The 22,386-nt window shown below is 38.4% G+C and overlaps 1 pseudogene; it reads left to right on the forward strand.

The window, feature by feature from the left end:
* Positions 1-19,945, forward strand: part of LOC137406874 (monocarboxylate transporter 12-like) — a 444,512-nt pseudogene extending 424,567 nt beyond the window's left edge.
* Positions 19,946-22,386: the final 2,441 nt, after the last annotated feature.

Below are 22,386 nucleotides of genomic sequence, written 5' to 3' on the forward strand. Positions count from 1 at the left end.
TAGGCTTCATTATTCATCTACTTTGTACCTTCCAGATGGAAGTGTAGGTGCAGCAACAAACGGATTTGGAAGTAGAGACAGTGACAGAGATAAGCATTGTAGCTTACTTTAACTTAGACTAGGTGATGTGTAAACTAATTTTGCTTGTGTAGTTTATTATTTTCTTATTTTTTGCGATTTATTTGTATTATTCATCATCCTCTCAGAATTGACATACAGAGCTGTAATGCTTTAAATAACTTGTAACAAATCATGTCTTAAATTACATTGTGTGCAGCCAAATAGTTGCTGGATCTTCATGTCATTGAAAATCCATGCACTGACGTGGTCAGGTGTATAGGTTTGCTAAACTTTGTAAAAAGTTATTAGCATGCAAGTGTTATAGACACAATGTTTCAAACCCTGGTATGGGCTCCATAGGCACCTACCGAGTTAATTTCAGACTATTATTTGCAAATTTACCGCATCAATCAATCGGTTACAACAGCTTTCCTTTTTCACAACTTTGTTGTTAAAGTGTCAACCAATAGATCTGGTCATGCTGCTAAATTAAATCATACATACCTCAGGCCTTTATAACATTTTAAGTGAACACTGAAAATGATAATGGTGTTAAAAGTTGATGTTTTGGCTTGCTTTTTAAAGTAAAAACATGTCATTATTGCTACAATTTGTTCTTACTTCTATAAATAATTTTTTACATTAGTTAAGAATAAAAATAGTATGCAGTACTCAAAAAACTGCATTGTCTCAAAAAGAGCTACAATGCCTACCACTTTTTCTCATGGAGCAACCCATTATTGACATGCCCAAAATAGCTGGCATATGCAGTAAAGATGTCTTCCTTAGATACATTTTTGTACATCAAGGGTTTTATGTACAACTAGAAAATAATGTTCAGCATATTATCAACCGATTGGTTACTGCCAATCTTAATTTTTGAAAATGGCTACTTTGAAATACCTTGTTTCTATAAAACAGGTATGTTTCTATAAAACAGGTATGTTTCTATAAAACAGGTATGTTTCTATAAAACAGGGATGTTTCTATAAAACAGGTATGTTTCTATAAAACAGGTATGTTTCTATAAAACAGGTATGTTTCTATAAAACAAGTATGTTTCTATAAAACAGGTATGTTTCTATAAAACAGGTATGTTTCTATAAAGCATGTATGTTTCTATAAAACAGGTATGTTTCTATAAAACAGGTATGTTTCTATAAAACAGGTATGTTTCTATAAAACAGGTATGTTTCTATAAAACAGGTATGTTTCTATAAAACAGGTATTTTTCTATAAAATACAGACTTCCTTTAAGTTTTTTTTAGTTGAGTGAAATTTTGTGTAAGCGTTACTTCATTTCTTCTGTCATAAAACATTGAGTTTGTATCACGCAGCTGTTGAAATATTTGTGGCAAGATCTTTAAGCTAAATTATCTCATATAGATACAACGTTGTTCGATTTTGTGAATCCGGTAGCAAAGTTTCGATATGTGGATCCATGATGCAACCTACAAAGTCATCTATGGAATATTCTATTGGAGATTGTTAAACTGTCAAAGTTTGTGTGACTGTTGAAAGGTCTGGTTAGCTGAACACATTAATAGTTACCACACTAGAAGGCTACATATTTGCAAAAAATTAATCCGAGTTTTTATTCTTAGACAAATCTGTAGGAGTTAGTTATACCTTATGCATCATATGAAGTTGAACAGGAAAACACCAGCAGTGTCTTTTGGCACTGGCTGCATGCAATACATGTAAGTCATATTTCCCATTTCAGCTTGTTCTTCCGCTCATGTTCTCATTAGGTTAGTGTATTTTCTATGGCATTATTAATTCTGCAAACTTGAAATGCTAGGCAAAGAATTTGGAGGGTTGTATTTAGTACCTGAAAGTCAAGCTACATGCACGGTATATTGCAGTTTCAATGTTTTAAAAGCCAGCCAAGCCTGTAACTAATCAGCTTATGATTGTTTTTAGCAAAATGTTCAAACGTTATGTCACAGGAATATGTTAGGATGTTTCATTTTTAGCTAAATAGTTATAGTATAAATAAGTATAGACTAGTATTGCTAGGATTTCATATATTGAATGTCAAAATATGTAGTTCTTAATTTGCCTTTAGCGTCAATTGATACATACAAAAGCCATTGTGGTTAAAATTATAAAATTATTACAAAATTAATTATCTAGCTTCATCCCAATACATTTGGAACTCGAGTATCTTTCAAGCTTATAATCTGGTGAAAGTATTTTTACCAATCAAATCTTGCACTTTGAAAACCATTTAAAAAGACTGTGTTGATTTATGGTATTGTCTATTGAATTTACTGAGATGATTCTGCTTGAGAATACCATGGTAGGTTAATATTGACCAAAGCATTTTTGCTAAACTGTGACATGACTGCCTTAATAGCTAAATACTCCAATTCAATTATTTACTGCTCAACAACTAAATTTTGGCTTCTGATACAAATGCATTTTGTTTGGCTCTGTGTATTATTCTTTACAAAAGCTGTAATAATAAATATATCAGTTACTTTAAACCAATGTTTTCAAGTGTCAGATAATCAGCAACTTTTAGTAGGTGGGGAGTTAGGTGAGCATTTAGGTGGGCAGTTTGGTTGGTAGTTCAGATAGGTAGTTGAGTAGGAAGGTAGATAGTAGATAGGTACCACAAAACTGTTCTAAATTAGTTGGCATTTTATAAAAGGCAGAAATGGTTGTTACCAGCTCCTGTGTTTGAAAACTAAACAAGTTTTATGTATTGTTATTTTATATCGGTTCCCAATTATTTATATAATACCAATTATACAGTTGTAATACTAGCGAGCTCCAATATGCAAAATTTTTAATCTGAAATTATCAGATTCAGGGTTGGACTTTGGTTATTTTTTATTTGTTAGTAGTAAAAATTTTTATTTTCAGGAGCTTTGTAAGTTCCTGCTTTAAATTTATAGCAAACAGCTGACGCTCGTTGAGCAGGAGTTGTAAACAAATCATGAGACTTCCTGAAGATCTTACATTTCAGAAGTATGAAGTTCTTAATATAAACCTGATTCATGCCTTTTTCAACATCTGTTGATCATTTTGAGAAAAACTATAGTAAAAGCTTTGCTGGTTACAAGCCAAAACAGTTATCTGCTAGTCATACTTATGTGAAACATCATAACCATGTTAGCTTGGTGTCTTTATACCAAACAATACCTAAAGCGTTGATGATAATAGAGTTCTTGCTCTTCAATCATCTCACCTTCATAATTTCATAATACAACCAATCAGTGAATTATATAACATCTGATGCTCAGGGCAATGATATTTTCATGAGGCAAAGCTAGCTATTATATTGAAGTATCATTCCAATAGTAAAGTTAGCTGATACTTACTAAAATGATGAAGAACATGCAACGCAACATCGAGCCTTGTAGCAGCGCTGAGACTTCCCTACAGGCACCAAATATTTTGTCTGAAGATGTGGAAAGGAAAAGTAAACAGACACTTGCCGAAACCATTGAGCCACCTGATGGAGGTAATCATCTTTTAAAATAGCTCGTTGTTGACAATCTTTATTAATGAATTAGTGGAAAGATATCATAAGTTAGGTATTTTTAAAAATTTGGCTCTGCCATGTTTTGATTTCGATCGTTTCAGATTGATCAAGGCTAACAACAGGGCTTCTTGAGAAACTTTTGTACATATTTAAATGTTTTGGTGAATAATTGTGTTTCGATGCCAGTAGAAAGTGAATACTTAGATTTCTTCGCTTCACAAAATGGCTTGTTGCATTGGAAAAACTCTCATTGAGTTTACTATAAACCTTACATTTTTTCTTCTATGTTCAAAATCATATTGAGATAAATCTTTTGTCACCAATAATAGCATATACTATAAAAACATTCAAAGTAGTTTTATCGAGCCCAATCATATTGATGATGGTGGCATGACTCTTGGTTCAGGTTAACTGCTAATTGGCATGTAAGGTTTGAGGACATGCTCCTTTTAAGCCTTACCACAGATAACAAGATTTATCTGTCAGATCCATCTGTTTTTATAATCAGCATTTTGGGTTAGGATATTATCGGCTACATATTTGTCAAAAGGAATTAATAGATTGTGCTGTAGCTTTCTCAAATTTTAATCAAAAAACATTGTTGACAAACTTAAAAGACCCTAATAGTATTTATGCTGTTTACCACCTATTGCATTTTGAAAATGTGCATTTCACATATTAAAATACTAGAAATTCCCCTGTCATTTAGCCCACAACCTGAAAATAGAATTATTGACAATAAAAAAGATGGTAGTGCTAGTTGTTGAAAAATTAGTTGTCAGCAGGAATTGACAGAGTATAGTGTAAATATTTCTCATTACATCCAGTACGTGTGAGCTGTGATATGTTGTTGTCAAGTCTGCCTAGAAAGTTGTTACAAAGTTTTTGAAAATCAGGACAATCTAAAAATTGAAAATGAGGAATGAGATGAAGGGGGCAGCAAAGGGAGGAGCAATATCGTTTTTGCAATGTTTTCATGGTCAATGATGTCCATAAAATCATGATCATCATCTGGAAACAAAGAGGCTGCCAAGTCCATGTCAGCTACATCGCCTACAACATCTACTAAAGAGTTCTCTCAATCAGAAGAGTTGTTGTTATTAATTTGAGTAGCGTGTTGTTGAACCTTAGCATTTGATGTTGATGATAGCTGTGAAGACCTTCTATTTATCATCCTACTGAGCTGTAATAATTGAGAGATATGTGGACAGCCACTGCGTCGGCCACGATGTGGTGTTCTGGGAAGTTGTATGTCCATGGTAGTTGTCAAGTTGTTTTAAAATTAAATTCAAAAATTCAATTGTGCAAAACAAAAGGTTGTAGAAAATCACACATAATCTAGTACTATCTCAAACCTATGTTTTACAACAATAAAATAAATATTAATTAAAGCTGTAGGCCTAACCTACTGTAGTGTATGTAATTTAACAACAGCAATAAGGAAATATGTTTATTATAACTCTTAAATGCAATATTAAAAGTAAAATGGCAAGCTGCTGTGTACTATACACAGTTTCAAAGTTGGTTGTGTTGAATGTAGAATGGTTTTGATAGCGATCTTCAACAGAAAGCAAATATGAGCGTTAACACGTCCGGAAGTTTTTCTGCAAACCAGAACAAAATAAAAAAATGTTTTCGTCATAAAGGGGCTGTTTTGTAATTTGGCCCTAGCTTGTACATAAGATGTAAAGAATTTTGGCTAACATTTTAAATAACTTAATGAAACCTTCGGTAATTGGACAAAGAAACATAGGCTGATAAACTGTGTACCATAATTTCGTACATGTAAATCGGTTTACGCCCCAAACGGTCTACGTTTATTACAGAACCCTTTGAATAAATTTGAATAATTATTCTTATGATTAATTCTTATAATAATTTTATAAAATCGAATAATTATTTTTATAATTAAATATTTTCTCAAGATATTAAAATGGAAAAATATTCGAAACCTTCGGCAATTGAACAATGCCAAAGACTGGTGAAATGAGCAGATTTTTCTCGTGAAATGCGCACTGCTTAATAGTTCTACTATCTGTCGAACGGCTTATTGGCATATCATTGGCCGGTCTTAATTATGATTAAAAAAAGCTTTTCAAGTGTTTTATTGCGATTCCAGGCTAAATTAATCTGTCTATTTGTGTATAATCTGATCAGATAGGTAAGTTTTAGGATATTGTTTACAAATAATAAAAACCTGGTAACATATTTAAATAGGTTTATATGTGTTTTGTATCGTTAGTATACTTATACAACTCCATTGAAAAATGGTTAAATTTGTTGATGAGATTTTGGTACAAAGGTTTGCAACAGTGTTAATGAATAATTTTCGTGAGTTGTGTGCACATATGCATTTATCATAAATCTCCCAAACAATTGCTTCGCTCGTGTTTGGTCGTGGGATTAAAGGTTGGCTTGTGAATTTATTTAAACTGACAGTAAAATGAGCAAGCCTTGATTAGTTGCATTAATGAGCACCTCAGAAAAAGTAGACACTAAGGGATTAAGAAATGAATTTTACGGATAAGATTTTTTGAGAAACCACAATGAATGTTGACGCATGTTTAACTTGTTTGCCTCGGTGAAACAGAAAATTATTTTGGTTTTTTCGTTGCCCTGTAGAATTCTTTATTGAACAGTGAATGTGATTAGTGACTGATATATTCACTTTCATTAGTGAGCATGCAATAAGAAACCAAGTCAATCTATTATGGAATCATTCAACTTTCATATTTTGTGTGTATGTGTAAGCGTGTGGGCGCGCATGAGTGCTCGTGCATGCATTTAGCTTATTGGTAATAATGGAAAGTAATAAAAATGCAAACATGAAGCAAAAGAGACTGTCCAATAGTTTGAGACCAGCTGAAGGACAGCCTGACAGAACAGACACAAGTCATGAGGGAGCATCAGTAGCACCACCATCCATGGCACCATCTTGCTTCAACTTAGTAATTAAAGCTGCATGTACACTCAGCAATTGTAAACTCTTCGATTTTAGTCAAGTTCTGTGCCAACCATAATGAAGTGATTTGCTTAATTTGTGTTGTGAGTCATGGGCTGTATTAGAATACCCTCCAGAAAATCAGTGTGGTTGCAGTAGACTGAAACTTATCATTAAAACTTTATCAAATTCCTAACTTTGTCATCAATATTTTTGTAAACTGTACAATATTGTGGCGGATGTTGCATTTACTTTATTTACTCCTATTTGCCTTATACTGTCTTGTCCTTTTAAATATCGTGATTCGTCCCCCATGTCTGTTGTATATGCTTATTTCTTATTACTCTGTAAGTTTTTAATCTGCGACGCCAATAATTATTTAATCATACTTATACTTCTTTTTATATTATTATTTTATTCAGTTTCGACCGCGTGCTATGTTTTTAATTGTTTTTGTACATATCCACCTTCTTTTTATATGGTAGTAAATTGGGTGACTTGGCAAGATGGGCCAGGCTCCCAGTGGAGTTGTGAATGCCTCTGTTGTACATTGATTGTGGCGCTTACAGTCAAATACAAACTTATTCACTTTGAACTCATACACTCTTTCTCTGCCTGAAACAGGGGTGGATTGCAGTAGCCAGTTAAGGGATGGCACTTGACCTTAACAATATTGCCATTTATAAGAGACTCATGGATAATCGGATTTGACCTCAAGAATGTCATGGAAAAGTAGCTAATTCTAATAACAACTATAGTCATTAGTAAAATTGCAATAATGCATGTATATATTTGAGTTCATTACAATCAAAATGAATTTTATAGATATGAATTTATATTTTTGTGTTTAGTTGAGTAAAAGATGCATAATAACAATGCAATAAAAAGAAATAGCAGTAGTTATTTCTGGTAGCATTATTAAAGTCAGGCTACTTCCTGCGTAGTTCAGCGTTTTGATATGGCATTGTTCAGGTAAAATAACTTTTCTGAATATTAAGTTAACTAAAACAATAATAAACCTTTGAGCGTTCGGTAAGAAATTTCATCAATCAAAAATACTGCTGCTAAATGTACTTTAATGTTAAACATTTTGTTGTTAGTGATAAGATGGAACTACTACTAAGAGTGCTGGAGTTGGTCTGACTTTGGATCATCTACTGCTTATGGATGAGAATTACTGCTGTAAACAATAGCTATTGATAAGACATCTTTAAAATCATAAATGATGCTTACAATTCTATTTATACTCGGAAATACGATTTTTTTAAACACATCCGCCACTCAACAGGTTTCATCAGAAAAACTTGTTTTTCGTTTTTATAGAGATTTTACTAAAATGAAAACTTTGATTTTTTCTGTGGAACAATTAAAAAGCTAACCAATAGAAGAAAATTTGCTGTTGCTTTGTCATTCTCCGATGTCATTGAAAGCTAAAATCTTTCTAGCAGCCCTAGATGCAAAATGCTGCATTAGGCATTGCACAGCCATTTTTTGCCATTTTTAAATAGCCTGAGATGAATAGAATCTATTCATCTCAGGCTATGTGAAAATATCCGTTATATCTGATGATTACCTACATGTATATCTAATACAGGTAATCATCGTGTTATAAAAATGCTCTAATGGTGAGAATGTAGACCTGAGAGGCAGTAGGTAGGCAGTTGAGAGAGACCTGGCAGTTCTTGTGCTGTGTTATCTCATGATCTGACCGGGTAGACCTGATGCGGTAGGTGCCTAAGGTGACAAACCATAATGAACTTTGCTACTAATAGAAACAGTTGTGCAATCTGCTTGGATATAATTGGCAACAGCTTTGTGAGGATGCTTGACTAGCCTTCCTGTTTATCCTGTTCAGAATGTCTAGCAATATACCCTTTTATCACAATCCTAAAATATCGCGCTTTCACTCATCCCAGAATGTATTTTTAACGATTTAACCCCATAATCTATTTTTGGAAATAACTGCAAAAAGTTAATAGCATTGTGAGATTGTTTTTCTAAATTGGTTTAGCATATCGTTATATTTGCTTAATATGTTGTGTAAGCTTTCCTGTTGTATCTTTTCTGTCAACTCCTCTTTAATGTTCAAAGGCAGCTCTATGTGTGGTAGGTACGGCTAACAACAATGTACACCGGAACACATCAATTGTGTTATGACGGGATTTGGGTGTTTTCAGTTACTCTAACTAACAAGAGAGAGTGAGGGAATTAGTAACACGAGCGAACTAGCCACACAATCCCATATAACAAGGATTATTAATAATTGCACTCACTTAGAGCAAGAGTTTTAATTGTTTATCATCTTTTTTCCTAAAAAACTATTAATATTAGTTTTTAATAGAAGAGACGCGTAAATGGATGATTATTACATGTTTGAAGTTGTTACTAAAAACTTATTTAAACAAAAGTATACAGGAATCTGTAATACCTGATTGAAGTGAGCGCGCACGGCGAGTTGGTCACTCCTTCTGGGATGTACGCAACCTACCACGACAAGCGTGGATTTTTGGTTGTGTTGATTCAGTCAGCAGAAAAATCTCACATGTCTATCCACCAAGAATCCGAGAGAGAGAAGCCACGCCACGTAGATAGCAAAATCTGATCTCCCTAAGCTCCAGAAAGTATAGACAGGATCACTTGCTGTTTACAGTCAAGGGAGGGACGGTTACCAGGAAGTTATCCCACTAAAAGAGAGTTTGGGCTATAGTTTATGACCCAGACCTGCTGGTACAAATCTATTGGCTAAGGAAAAATTGTGCCACCCTTGGGCTAATTCAAACGGCATTTGCGATGCAATACGATAGGCGCCTATACCGAAGTACAGCTCAAGCCATGAGAAGCAACCCAGCACAGGGCGTCAGAAGTTATTCAAAGTAAGATGAAAACTCCAAGTATTAATCGGTAGTTAAAAACTGCCGACACTGGATATAACAATTGGCTGATGTGCCATGCATAGCATATTCACCTCTAAACTTGCAGTAGTATTTAACCATCTTCTACGCATCTCTTTGGTCAATGCTTGACTCAGAGGCTGGTCATGATGACACACATAAGATTGTTTTCTTATAATGGAATTCAATTGTTCAACTGTTTCCATATGTTTACTACACCACATGATACTATATTACAAATAGTAATCATTGACATAACCTTAGCTGACACATGCTGGGTTGATGTCATTAGAAACATTGCCATCCATGTGTGATTATATGTATTTAATTTCATGGGGCAGCTTTGCAGATGCAGGCAATTCTATCGAATTTATTGTACGCGTGCTGCTTATGACTGCTTATTTTCATTTTGTTTAATAATCACAGCCACGTGTTTATATACATTGTAAAGTCCAAAACTGTTTTTAAAAACACAAAATGACAACTGAAGAACTCTCTACGTTGAAAGGTCTGTATCAAACAGTTATTTCTTGTGAAAACACCAATCAATTAAAATGAGTCATATTAATGCCTTTTCCATTAATTTCAGAAACATTTTAGATGCTTACAAAAGCAGTTTTAATTGAAGGACATAAATTCTCATCTTTTAAAATGCTTAGACAATTTTGAATACGCTAAGCTTATAATTATAAACAAAGAAAAACTATTTTTTAAAAACTCATGGCATAATTGTCTTATTTTATGATGAAAAAAATAAAAATTAAAAAAAGCATTAATAATTGCTTTATATAATTTGAAGGACAAATCAATGTGAGTTGGCTAGCTAGTTAAGTAAGACAAATTAGAGTACTTGGCTACTTTATCAAAATTAAGGCTGACCTGAAAAGATCACTTCACCTGTTTCTTTTAATGAAATTTAATCAATTTACTATTTGTGTGAATGCCTTCAGATATTTTAGTTTTTTGGTGGGTATGACTTATACAAGTTAGCCAACACTGATACTTGTCAATCACCAAAGCTATCACCCTCAACATTTTCAGCTGTGCAGATTTCAAACAATACTTACGATGCAGCAGGGGTTTCATTTTGGTTAATTTGTTTAAGTGTACTGTGAACTAATTTTTGTTAAATAGACTTTGTTGAAATACCTCTAAATATATTTATTAAAATTGTATTAAATTAAATATTAAATTTTTTAACCATATAAACTTTATTTGCAGTTATTCTTTCATCGGGTGCACAACTCTGTTATCAAGCAATGGTCATCTAGCACAAATCATCTTAACTATTATAGAAAACATCCTTGATAAGCATGCTAAATATGTTTAGCTCTAAAGTATTCATTATTAACCTAAAACTCTCATTCCCCTGATTCATTCACACAGTCAAATGTCATAAGCTTCACATTTGAACTAGGAAGCATGTGGTCAATGTCACAGAATTTCTGTAATTTGAAATAAAGTTGTCAACAAAATTAAAAAGATATCTTTTAACTTCAAACAAAGCCTAGTCGTTATATTATGCTATCAGTGAACTATAATAACAATACATTGTATATCATTTAAGAATTATTATTACATACTAACATTTTTAGAACTGTAGATACTTTGCTATTGCTACTTATCATTACTTTGTGAAGTTGCATTCATTGACTGAAACTGATCAAACTTCATAGTGCTGTAGAACTATTAGTTAGAAAAAATGAATTTCTTGGAATAATCATTAATGTACATGTATTTCATAGCCTTTGTACAAAAGTATTCCATAACCTGATGTAGGTAGGTGTTTCATAGCTCTAGGTATGTATGTGTTCCATAGTCGTATGTATGTAAGTGTTTCATAACCTTATGCATGTAGTTTAATGCACAACGATGGACCTCCAGTAGCAAGTAGCCTGAATCAGCCAGGACCCAAAGGACAGGTCATCACCCGCTGCATGAATGCTACGGAGCAGCCATTGACTCTCCGGTCCGGAGCCACTATCGGCACTTACACGGGAGTGGAGAACCCGCAGATCGAAAAGGAGGATCCCTTACTGTGTGACGACAATCCGACTTCAATCAATGGAGTGACGGCTAACCTTGAAGAACTGTTCAGGGAGGCCCAGCCAAACTGCGAAGGAACGGGTCAAACAGCGAGGTTGGCCTCCTTGCTGAGGTAATATGCCACTGTGTTCAGTAGAGGTGACGACAACGTAGGAAGGACCACCGAAGTGGAACATTCCATTCCATTTAATGAGGGCACCCGACCAATCCGGCAACCCTCCTACAGCCTCAAACCCGAGAAGGAAGCCGAGGCCAAAAGGCAGGTCCTGGATCTGCTCAAGTGGGGGCTGATCGAGCCAGCCGGAGGAGCTTGGAGCTCTCCCGTGGTGTTGGTTCGGAAGAAGGACGGGAAGTGGCCCTCTTGCATTGACTACCAGCGTCTAAACGCTGTCACCGAGCAAGACGCTTACTTTCTACTCAGGATCGACGACAGTCTGGATGCTTTGTCCGGCAGCCGCTAATTCAGCACGCTCGACCTGGTGAGCGGGTACTGGCAGGTACCCCTGGAGGCAGAGGCGCAAGAGAAGTCAGCCTTCTCGATGCGGTCCAGAATATGGAAATGGAAGGTGTTGCCTTTCGAACTTACATTCGCCCTTGCCACCTTCCAAAGACTCATGGAACGTGTGCTACACGGCCTCCATTAGAGAATGCTGCTGCTGTATCTGGATGATATTATAGTTATCGCCCCGGACTCTGATATGCGTCTGCATTGGCTAGAGGAGGTCTTCCAGAGACTACACAAGGCCGAACTGAAGTTGAAGCCGTTCAAGTGCGAACAATTGCAACCCCAGGTCCGCTATCTGGGCCACATAGAAAGGCAAGAAGAATTCTCTACAGACACGGACAAGGTGAAGGCAGTCACAGAATTGCCGAGCCCGCGCGGAGTGAAAGAACTCCAAGGATTCCTTGCGACGGTCGGCTACTCCCAACAGTATATCCCGGAGTTTGCCACTAAGGCGCATCCCTTGCTCCGACTGACTGCACAAGCGGAGCCCTGGAGATGGACGGAAGGGGAACAGATCGCCTTCAACGCACTGAAGGATAGTATCAGCACCGCCCCGATCTTGGGCTACCCAGATCCCCAGAGGCAATACATCCTGGACACAGACACCAGCAGATGTGGAGTGGGGCCATGCTGTCCTAAGTACAGAAGGGCTGCGAGAGAGTCATTACCTACTACAGCAAGACCTTCACCCCATCGGAATGCAATTACTGCGTCAGTCGGTAAGAGCTGCTTGCGGTGGCAAAGGCAGTGAAGCATTTTCGGCTGTATTTGTATTGCCAGGAGTTCCTCCTATGGACCGACCACGAGTCACTTTGGTGGCTATGCAGGAGGAGGGAACCCTCAAACCAGGTAGCGCGGTGGCTAGAGATCCTGGCTGAGTTCTGCTATGTCCTGGAGCAACAGTCAGGGACTCGCCACGGGAATGCAGATGGGTTCTCGCAGGCAGACCTGCGAGGACTGCCAGCAATGCGCGAGCATTAAGCAGAGGGACGGGGGCCATTCACGAAAGGAGTTGGCAAGGAAACAAAGGCCGTTAGCCGCATGGGTACCGACCAGTTGCCTGGATGGGACTCCCACTCTCACCAGGGCAGGATTGACCCTGGGCAACGTCACATACCCCGGAAGGCCAGCCGGCAACTCGCGCAGGACTCCCGCCTCTACAGTGGCCGAATTGAACCTGGGTGCCGGAGGTTCCTCCGAGGGGCTATCGGCCACACAAGGGATAAAAGGACCAAAATGCGAGCTGGCAAAGACACAGGCCACCGGACAAGGACCCATGGCCATCATGTATCGTGTCATCGCCACAGGGGAAAAGGTGCCAGCGAAACACCTGGAAGTCAAGAGCAGAAAGCTGGATATCCTGCATCACATGCGAGGCTCTCTGCCCATACGACAGGATGGTGTGCTGAAAGCATGCGTGGCCCCGCAGGGCCACACCAGATGGTGCGCCATCTGCCCCCCGACCATGCCGAAAACCACGGTGTGGCAAACACATGGCCTTGCTCTTTCTTGGGTGGGAAAAACGATAAGCCGCCTCCAGCTGACTTGGTACTGGCCCGGACTGATGGCCACAGTCAAACGGCTCATTAAGAGTTGTGAGGTAGGCCAGGCCGCAAAGCATAGAGGGACAAAGGGGGCCGGAGGAAAAAGAAGGCTCTACGCCAAATGACCCTGGCAGAAAGTGGCCCTGGACCTGGTTGGGTCATTTCCGGTCAAGCCTAGGGGGAACAAATGGGTGCTGGTTTTCACCGACTACTTCACCCGATTGCAGGACGCACTGGCACTACTTGATGCCACGGCCCCGGTGGTCGCAAACGCACTGGATGATTGGGTCTTCTGCTACCTGAAGTTACTCAAGCAGATCCACACGGACCAGAGGGCACAGTTTGTGAGCCAACTGATGGTCGAATTGTGCCAACTCTGGAATGTGGGGAAAACACGTACAACTCCTTATGACCCACAGGCCAATGAAATCATTGAATGGAACAATCGGGGACTCAGAGAGTCCTTGAGGGCACTACTTTTGACCCGGGGACAGAATGAGTGGGACCCACTGCTTCCCTAACTGATGAGGGCATACCGAGGCACCCCTCACTCTGCAACCGGAGAGACAGCCAACATGTTGATGTTGGGACGGGAGCTGAGGTTGCCGTACCAGCTGGAAAACCACCCACCACCGACTGAGTTCTTTCCTGCCCATGAGCACGCCCTTAAAGTGCAGTGGAGGCTGCAGAAAGTACACGAGTCCTTATGACAGAGTCAGATGGAGGTGAGACAGGAGGACCAGAATGAGCCACTACTGTTTGCCCCAGGTGACTGGGTATGGCTCACGAATAAACGCTGAAGATGGGGGAAAATCCCAAGCTGCAGGAAAAGTTCGTGGGACCATACCAGGTCCTGAAGGCCTGGGGGAATCCCACATATATCTGGTGGAACGACAGGGCTAGTCTTCTATTCAGAGCAAAGGAAGGCTGAAACTTTGTCATGTCCGACCAGAGAGATTGGGGCAAGCTCCGGCCACCTTGGAGCCAAGGAGGTGTCCTAACATGAAAGGAACTCGACCCAGCAGGCCGGAGAGGAGGCAGGAGAAGGTCAGAATAGACCCTGTACCTATAATGCCACTCCCCAGCTGGGACATGTTGCTACTAAAAGCTGCAGAAAAATGAGGGCAGGAGATAACTCCGGGAGAAAATCCCACTGGACCGAAGGAAGAAGAAAGCCAAAGATGCGCTCCAAAGAAATCAATCTGGCCACACGGAAAAAAGTTCCAGGAGAACTTGAAGCAGACCTGGTAGAGACCAAAAGGACCACAACACCAGATCCCATCAACCACGCAATCCAATCAACCGGTCCGGCACAATCCGAGGCCAGCCCGGACAACTAGAAAGCCAGAAAGGTACCGAGATGTTGTATGTTATTTTATAAAATTGCCGGAAAACGGTCTGGAGGTCGCGTGGGAAAGTTGTGAAACGGTTCTCATGGGCGCAACTAAGGCTTTCCTTTTAAAGCACTCGTTTTCTCTGGATGACATCAGAGCGCTGGAAAAGATGGATAGCAAAGGCAACACATCACTGCAGGACTTACTGACTTCGGTCACAATTAGCTTGAAAGAAGCTGGAGAAGGAATGGAGAGGCCAACACCGGCAAACGTGGTGGCCTACAAGGGAGACAACACGGAACTAGATATGACACGACAATCGGACTCTGCTGCTTTAGGAATTACCAAAGAAGGAGCGTTGTTAGATGCAACCCTAACTGAGGAGAGAGTAGAGGATCTGCTCAACGAGGCCATGCCAGAAGAGGTGGAAGAGGAGTGCCAGGTGGATGCTGTGTGCACTAAAAGGAGACTAGTTAGCCTCCTTTCACCGGAGTTGTCCTCTTCTCCGCCGGCTGTTACCGTTAGAGAAAGCACGCCCGTAAGAGGACCGGAGCCAGAGGAAACCAAGCCGTGAAAGAAGACGATAGTAAGGACTATCAAATACCTGTTTTCCCGGACAGTCTCACGAGCAGAGGAACAGATGAAGGACGGGAGTTGCCGGATCTGCTAGTTTACAACCAGCACCCGACAGATCCACTTTCATGTGCTACAACACTACGCCGTGTTTGTTTGCCCCTGTGACTGGCAGCACATGTCGAGAGACCAAATGCTATTACACCACGCTACTCACCAACAGGGAGGAATGGAGCCGGTGGTGTATGTGGTCGACCAGGACTCCTGGGAGCAGTTCTGTCAAGAGAACAGGCAGGGATCTCTGACAATGGCTGCCTGCACTCCCACTACTAGAGGAAAGAGGCGGCGTAGCCTGCAAAGAGCAGTCCAGCAGGCCAGGACTCAGCTGTGCCCCCAGCCAAAGTCTGCTCGGCCTCAACCAGGAGGAGCCGGACGGCCTTGGATCACGCCGGGTCACGCATGCTGGCCGAGATAGTGGGACAGACTCCAGCTAGCCAGACCCTTCTGCAGACCCAGCGCAGCCAGGCCCAGTTGTTAGCACAAGACGCCCAGGAGTGGACGAGGGCTGCCGAGACAACATATACTGTCTTACGGCAGGGACACTTAGAGGGCCGAGAGCGCCAGCTACTGCTGAAGGAGGTGGAGCGCCTCCGCTATGGAGCCCACTAGCATGAGGCCCTGGCCCAACTGGTGCTACCTCAGGACATAAATTGGGACCTTAGTCACCAATTGGGGAGTGTGTGGCGGATCGCGTCCTCTTACGTTTAGCCAAGCCAGAGCCAAGCCGATCCAGAGCCGTGCCAAGTCAAGACCGAGCCGGGCTGAGCCGTGCCTGGTCCAGCCAAATGGAACAGAGGCAGAGCTTACTAGCTATATAAGCTCGAACATTTTGTAGAAGAGCAGAGCTGTTCTGGGCCTGTTCATTGCCTGTTACTTGAGCATTCTTTTACAACTTATGAACTAAGCAGAAATATATGTATAAACTCATGCACCGTGTCTTGTACTAGTGGAAAAAACGTGAAGGTCACACAAAACCTTTGCACATAGCCCATTACCTTCATCAGGCTCAATATCCAGCACAAGCGGGGAAAAGCCACAAGCTCGATGTGGCAACTTCACTGGCAATTTTAAATCACTAATCGATTTTTCTCTGCTCAAAGACTGGGCTTTCATTCTATTTTTGTTGTCAAACTTTTTTACGAGCTTTTTACAAGCATATCAGCAGTGGCAAGGCAGCATTTCTCATTTCCATGGTAGGTATCGCAAACACGGTTGGCAGAATCATGTTCGGGTTTATAGCGGACTTGAGCAGAGAAAAACGCTATTGACTCTACATCTACAACACAAGAATGGTCATTGCTGGCTTGGCTACTGCCTTCAGCTCTGGAAGTAGTCAAGCGTCCCAAATAATCTACTCCATTGTCTTTGGCGTTTTTATCGGTGAGTCCGCAACTACATAATGTAATGAGGTTCCTTTAATAGCTTGAATCAAAGAATCTTTGGACAAGCTAGATCCTGTATCAGTGTCAATATACTGATGAAAAACAATTGCACCATTTAAAATACTTTGTGTGAGTATTTTTATGGAATCCTAAGTATCTCCCTATTAACACATCAAAGTTTGATGTTTGGGTAAGTGCAATTGTTACTAAAACTTAAATTATGCTAATGAGTGTAGACCTGGCTGCTGATCATTGCAACCATTATCATTATGCTATTGTATCGTTAAAAATTCTGCCAGTTCGATGTGGGTTTATTTTTTTGTTTTAATCTTACCAAAGTTGTTTTGAAATCTCAAAAGCTATGCATGCTGACCTTCTTACTTGAGCTGTTCCAAAACTATGAGAACATTTTATTTTTTCTATTTTTTCACTATCGAGTCTTTTTATGATATTTTTTGAAAGTAGGTAATCAACAGCATTTAAATGACTTATCATATTGAAAGCAGACCTACAAAGGCATATTTAAGAATGGTTTGCTAAAAAAATTTATTTAGCGATAAAATAGTTTTGGTCTGTTTTTTCAAAAGCTTTTTTAGATGGTTAATGTATCAGTGACCGCTGGGACATCAATGTATATTTGTTTGTTGTTTTGTAAAGCCTCAGTAGTTGGATTACAATTGACATGCTAATCATACCTTGACAAACCTAAGTTGTTCCCTCATTCAACAGAGAAGACAACTCCATTTTAACCTCATTTTCCAAACTTGTGGTTTATTGATGTTTTTATCTAGCCTTTCAAAGTCAAGAAATTATGCATTTTTCAAAATGAAATCACCAAGTTATACATCACAATTTGCTATGTAGCACACATAATAACACACATTAAACTTTCACCTTATGCTCAGTCATGCTATGTAATAGCTCATGTTAGAGTGCATCATCAGGACCATACATAAATACATACTTAATAGTAATTACAGAAACACTTTGCTTAGTCTCTTCATTAATGAGACTTTCTAAAACTGCTAAAAGGTTTCCTTCCTTTAAATAGCTTATCACATCAGTTCTACAGTAACACAAATATGCTAGACATTATTAAGTGTTATCACTAGAAATCATCAAAAATACTGAAGCAATGTCGATTCATAGAAACAGTTGTGATTCACAGCTATCTTAACACACGCCTTTATATGTTTTAGTTGGTTATCCTTATTTTTTACATATTCTTGATTGGGAATTTGTATCACTATAGCTAGTTCTATTGTTGATACTTCCTGACAGGTTGTTGTGTATTCTTGATGACCATCATATTGGATCTGTTAGGAGTTGACAGGCTAATTAGTAGTTTTGGAGTTACCCTGCTTGCGCAATGAGTTGCTGTACTTATTGGACCCCCAATACGCGGTATGAATTGTTGAGGCATACTCTGGTATAAAAGTTGTGAGCATTAGTAACACACATTGTTTTTGGTGATCAGTACATGAATGCTCTTAAAGAAACTAAGTAGAGAATTCTTAGCCTTTGAATAATGACAATAATAAATTTGTGTTTTATATTAAACTAGGTGAATGTCCTGCGTTGCATGGGTAATTAGCAAAGTTTATTTGCTTAGAGAGTTTGAGCAACATAAACTAGTAACTTATGTTAGTCTAAATATTTACAATAATTGCAGCCGTGAAACCATATTGTAATCATTACAGTTCGCGTCATAATCTCTCACACAATCATGAGCTTCAACCCTGCCAGTAGTAACCAGTAGTATTTCTCACGCAAGAGCTTTAATCATGCCTATTTTAACCAGTGTAATAAGTATGTGCACAATTGTTGATTAGTAGGGCTGGTTGGACATGTAGTCTAATGGATAGTATGCCTGTCTGCTGCAGAATTGGAGGTTCTGAGTCCAATTCCAGATCAAAGCGAATTTTTCATTCCTAAAACTTTAACACTCTAAATGGACTCACGAGCAACTGACCAAACATTAAGATTTGTATAGATAGACTAACTGAATACCCAGCATTTGACAGGTAATAAACCACTTATAATCAGTGGCAGGGAATGTATTTGCCATTGGGTAAGTTGACTAATTAGTCAATGGCCAAATTACATGTAGCTAATTGGCTAATTTGAGTAACTTGACCTAGTCACATAAGGTTGCCATTTACTATAATATGAGCTGCGAAGCCAGATTGTGGTCATTACGTGTGAAGTTTTGTGTCATGATCTTTTTTGCAATCATGACGTTCAGGCATGCTAGTATAGCAATCAATCGTATTTCCGGTAGCACTTTAAATGTCAGTGTTTTCCTCGATGTAAGGAATATGGCCATACCTATTCTGCTGCATGGCAATGTAGCCGCTTGGCTTGCAGAATAGAGTATCTGCCCTGTCACCTGATGGATTCGAGTTAAGTCCATTGCAAAGCCATTTTTTCGTTCTTACAATTTAATTACTATGACTGGAAGCACGAACTACAGACCACCAAACAACAAACAGACACTGAGATTCATAGAATAATAATAGGTGATACAAGTCTCCTGTATGCCATCACATTGTCACAACTTTCGTATCACTAATGTTTGTTTTCACCAACTATCGTCTTGAATGAGTCTCACTAATTCAGTTGTTGAACTGAGTCTGTTTTCTCTTCACGCAGTCTTGTGTCAGCATGTTTTACGTAAAATATTACAAGATTTAAATTCTTAGGTGGGGAACAGGCTATATCCTATTACTGGCTTTAATATTGTATATTTTTGTTTCTAATCTCACAATTTAGATTAAATTAGCTTTTATCTTATTATATCTAATTTAGATACATGTATTTCATATCAGTTACTCAAAATGTTGATTAATGACCATACTATTGCAGGCTGGTTGTATAATGCAACTATAAGTTATATGTGGCTATTTGCTGTGCCTGGAGGCAGCATCACATTAAGTGGAGCTATACTATATTTCATTCCTATATTGAGCAAGTCTCAGCATAAAATACGCATGAGGGAGGAATTGAACATGGGTGTACGTCTCGGAGCAACAAGCTTGCAGGGAGTGAATCAGGAAGAGGTGGCATTCAAGAGTTTGGCAGCAATCGATAACAATGATGTGCACCCTGCAAACTGACTATAATAATTGAAATTTAGAAAGAAAACTTGAAGAGTCTATAAGGCGCGTGCCTTACCGCGGAAGAATACTATTAATTACCATGCTTCTTAATATATGAATAGAGTATTTGAGAGGGATGTTTTTAAACTCTATGGCATCCATAGAATATCAATAAAGGTTATACTAGCAATAAGCTTCAGCTCCTGTGCTCTATTGTGAGATTGTTCTGCCCTTGTTTTAGATCATAGCTTAATTTCCTCAGTTACTTATATTTTATTAATAAATTATTTCAGTGGATTGCCGTCATAGCTGTGACATGACATTTTACAGCTTTGTAGGTGTTCATTGTTGATGGTAAATTATGACAATAGCCAGTGTTTACAGATATTTGTTCTTTTATACACATGACTCCCAAACTACCATTTCAACTAGTACTAATGTACTTTAGTAATCATATGCTAGAAAAGCCTACTTTCGCAGATATTACAACCTTTAGATAAACTAAGCACTTAGGCTGACTCTTGCTGAGTAACACATCTTAGAGAGATTGTCATATCAACTGTGTTAAGCAAGGTGGCTATATGTGATTGGTTAAATTTTAATCATATAGTCAGCAGTTTTATATTATTATGTAATTTGTGATGTCAGAATACAAAAGTGCATAAGTTCTCACCAAACATAAAATATATTTGTCAATTTGCACGTTTTCAAAGCTCTGCTGGCTGCAATGTTACCTAAGCATGATTTTACCTTGAGCAACATGACCTCTGGCAATAGTGTGACTAGGGAAACTCCTGAGAGTACAAATGTTTCACTGATGTTGGAATGCTTGGGGCATTGTAAACAGTTGGCTACTATTATTAACTTTCTGCACAAGTTAAAGACCTACACATGATTGGTACATTTATCCCATTGATTAAAATAAGTATGTGTATTTACAAGTAGGGAAGTCTGAAGTCAAACTAATCTTGTGATGTCATTGTGGTTCTAATAACTAGTCTATCCTTAAAAGTTCCTTGAATCCTACCATGAGTGTAAACATCTACTCAGTTAACAAAATTGAGTTTTCTGAGTGTATGCTGTACGGCTCTCCAGTCGATAGAGAATTACAAGCGTATGAAGGACTAACTTGAGAAGGTGCTAGAAAAGAAAAAGTATTTATACGTTTAGTAACTAGTGATTGATGCACGCTCTATTGTTTCCGCATTTTATTCAATAAACATGATTTCAGACATTTAATTACTAGTACAAATGACAGCTTCTGTTAGTTTCTGCTTCCGTGAATCAATTTGAATGCTCTCTCTTATTCTTCGGCATAATTGATGTTGTCTGTTGGCTACAGCTAAATATAGCAAGTATTAAACAACCAATATTAAAAGTGGGAATTATCCTCTCAACCTCCCTTGTAATCTTGTGGTAAAAAACAGTCTTTCCAAATGCCCATTTATGCCAAATTTTAATGTATGTCACATTTGACCCATCAATTTCCCCACATTGTCTTGTATGATGATAACTTTGATGTGTTAGCATGAAAATGGTAATAAAATATATAATAAAAGTTCATCATTTGAGAAAATAAATGTCCCTTTTTTTAAAACCAATGTAGGGACACTTCAAACTTTTTCCACTAAAATGTAGGTTTTGGAGAATTAGTGTCAATATTTACAAATCCTAAACTTAACTAATGCAATGCTGAAATGTTATTATATAAATCCTTATTGGAAGGAGAGTTTGTACATGTATCTTCTTATTGGTCAGCTCAGATAATTAATTTAATTGGTTTTCAGTTTGTGTGTAAAAATGCACGCATGTCACAGTTTCTCACAATGCATGTGTCGGTAGTGCAAGGTTTGCATTCATGTGAAAAGTGGTACAGATGTAAATGAATTATTACACATTTCTGTAATGTACATGCAAAGTAATGTATATGGTATTTACTTGATATGACACCATTCTTTAAACACAGCTGTAACACATGTAAGGAATGGTATTTTATCCAACAGTATAGCCATTAGGTAGCTCAACACATTTGGAATTACACCAGTCTCCCCACTAGGCACATTCCACACCTTATTGTCTATTATTTTCCACGTCAACCTGAACTTTCAGTCAAACTGAAAGTTCAGAAATAAATTTAAATCAATAAGGATTCTATAAAAATAAGAAGTGGTAAACATTGCTATGTTTACATAAAAACATAATAAAAGCTTGCTTTTATTATATACTCTGCATTTAAAATGATTCGGTGATAGACAGATTTATTTGTCAAGTAACTGAGAGAGAGAGGTTTCCGTACTTTCACTTCATATATTTTGAGTGAACCCGATTTTTTTTCTGAACACCGAGGGCACCGTGTGATTCTCCATTTTTCAGACAGTTGAATAAATGCCTGTGTAAAAGTTTCCAGTCAATGGTCATCTGCCAAAACAAATGGAATGTGCTTATGATATTCATGATGA

The sequence above is a fragment of the Watersipora subatra genome, chromosome 10 (assembly GCF_963576615.1).
Source record: "Watersipora subatra chromosome 10, tzWatSuba1.1, whole genome shotgun sequence".
In the NCBI taxonomy this organism is placed as follows: domain Eukaryota; kingdom Metazoa; phylum Bryozoa; class Gymnolaemata; order Cheilostomatida; family Watersiporidae; genus Watersipora; species Watersipora subatra.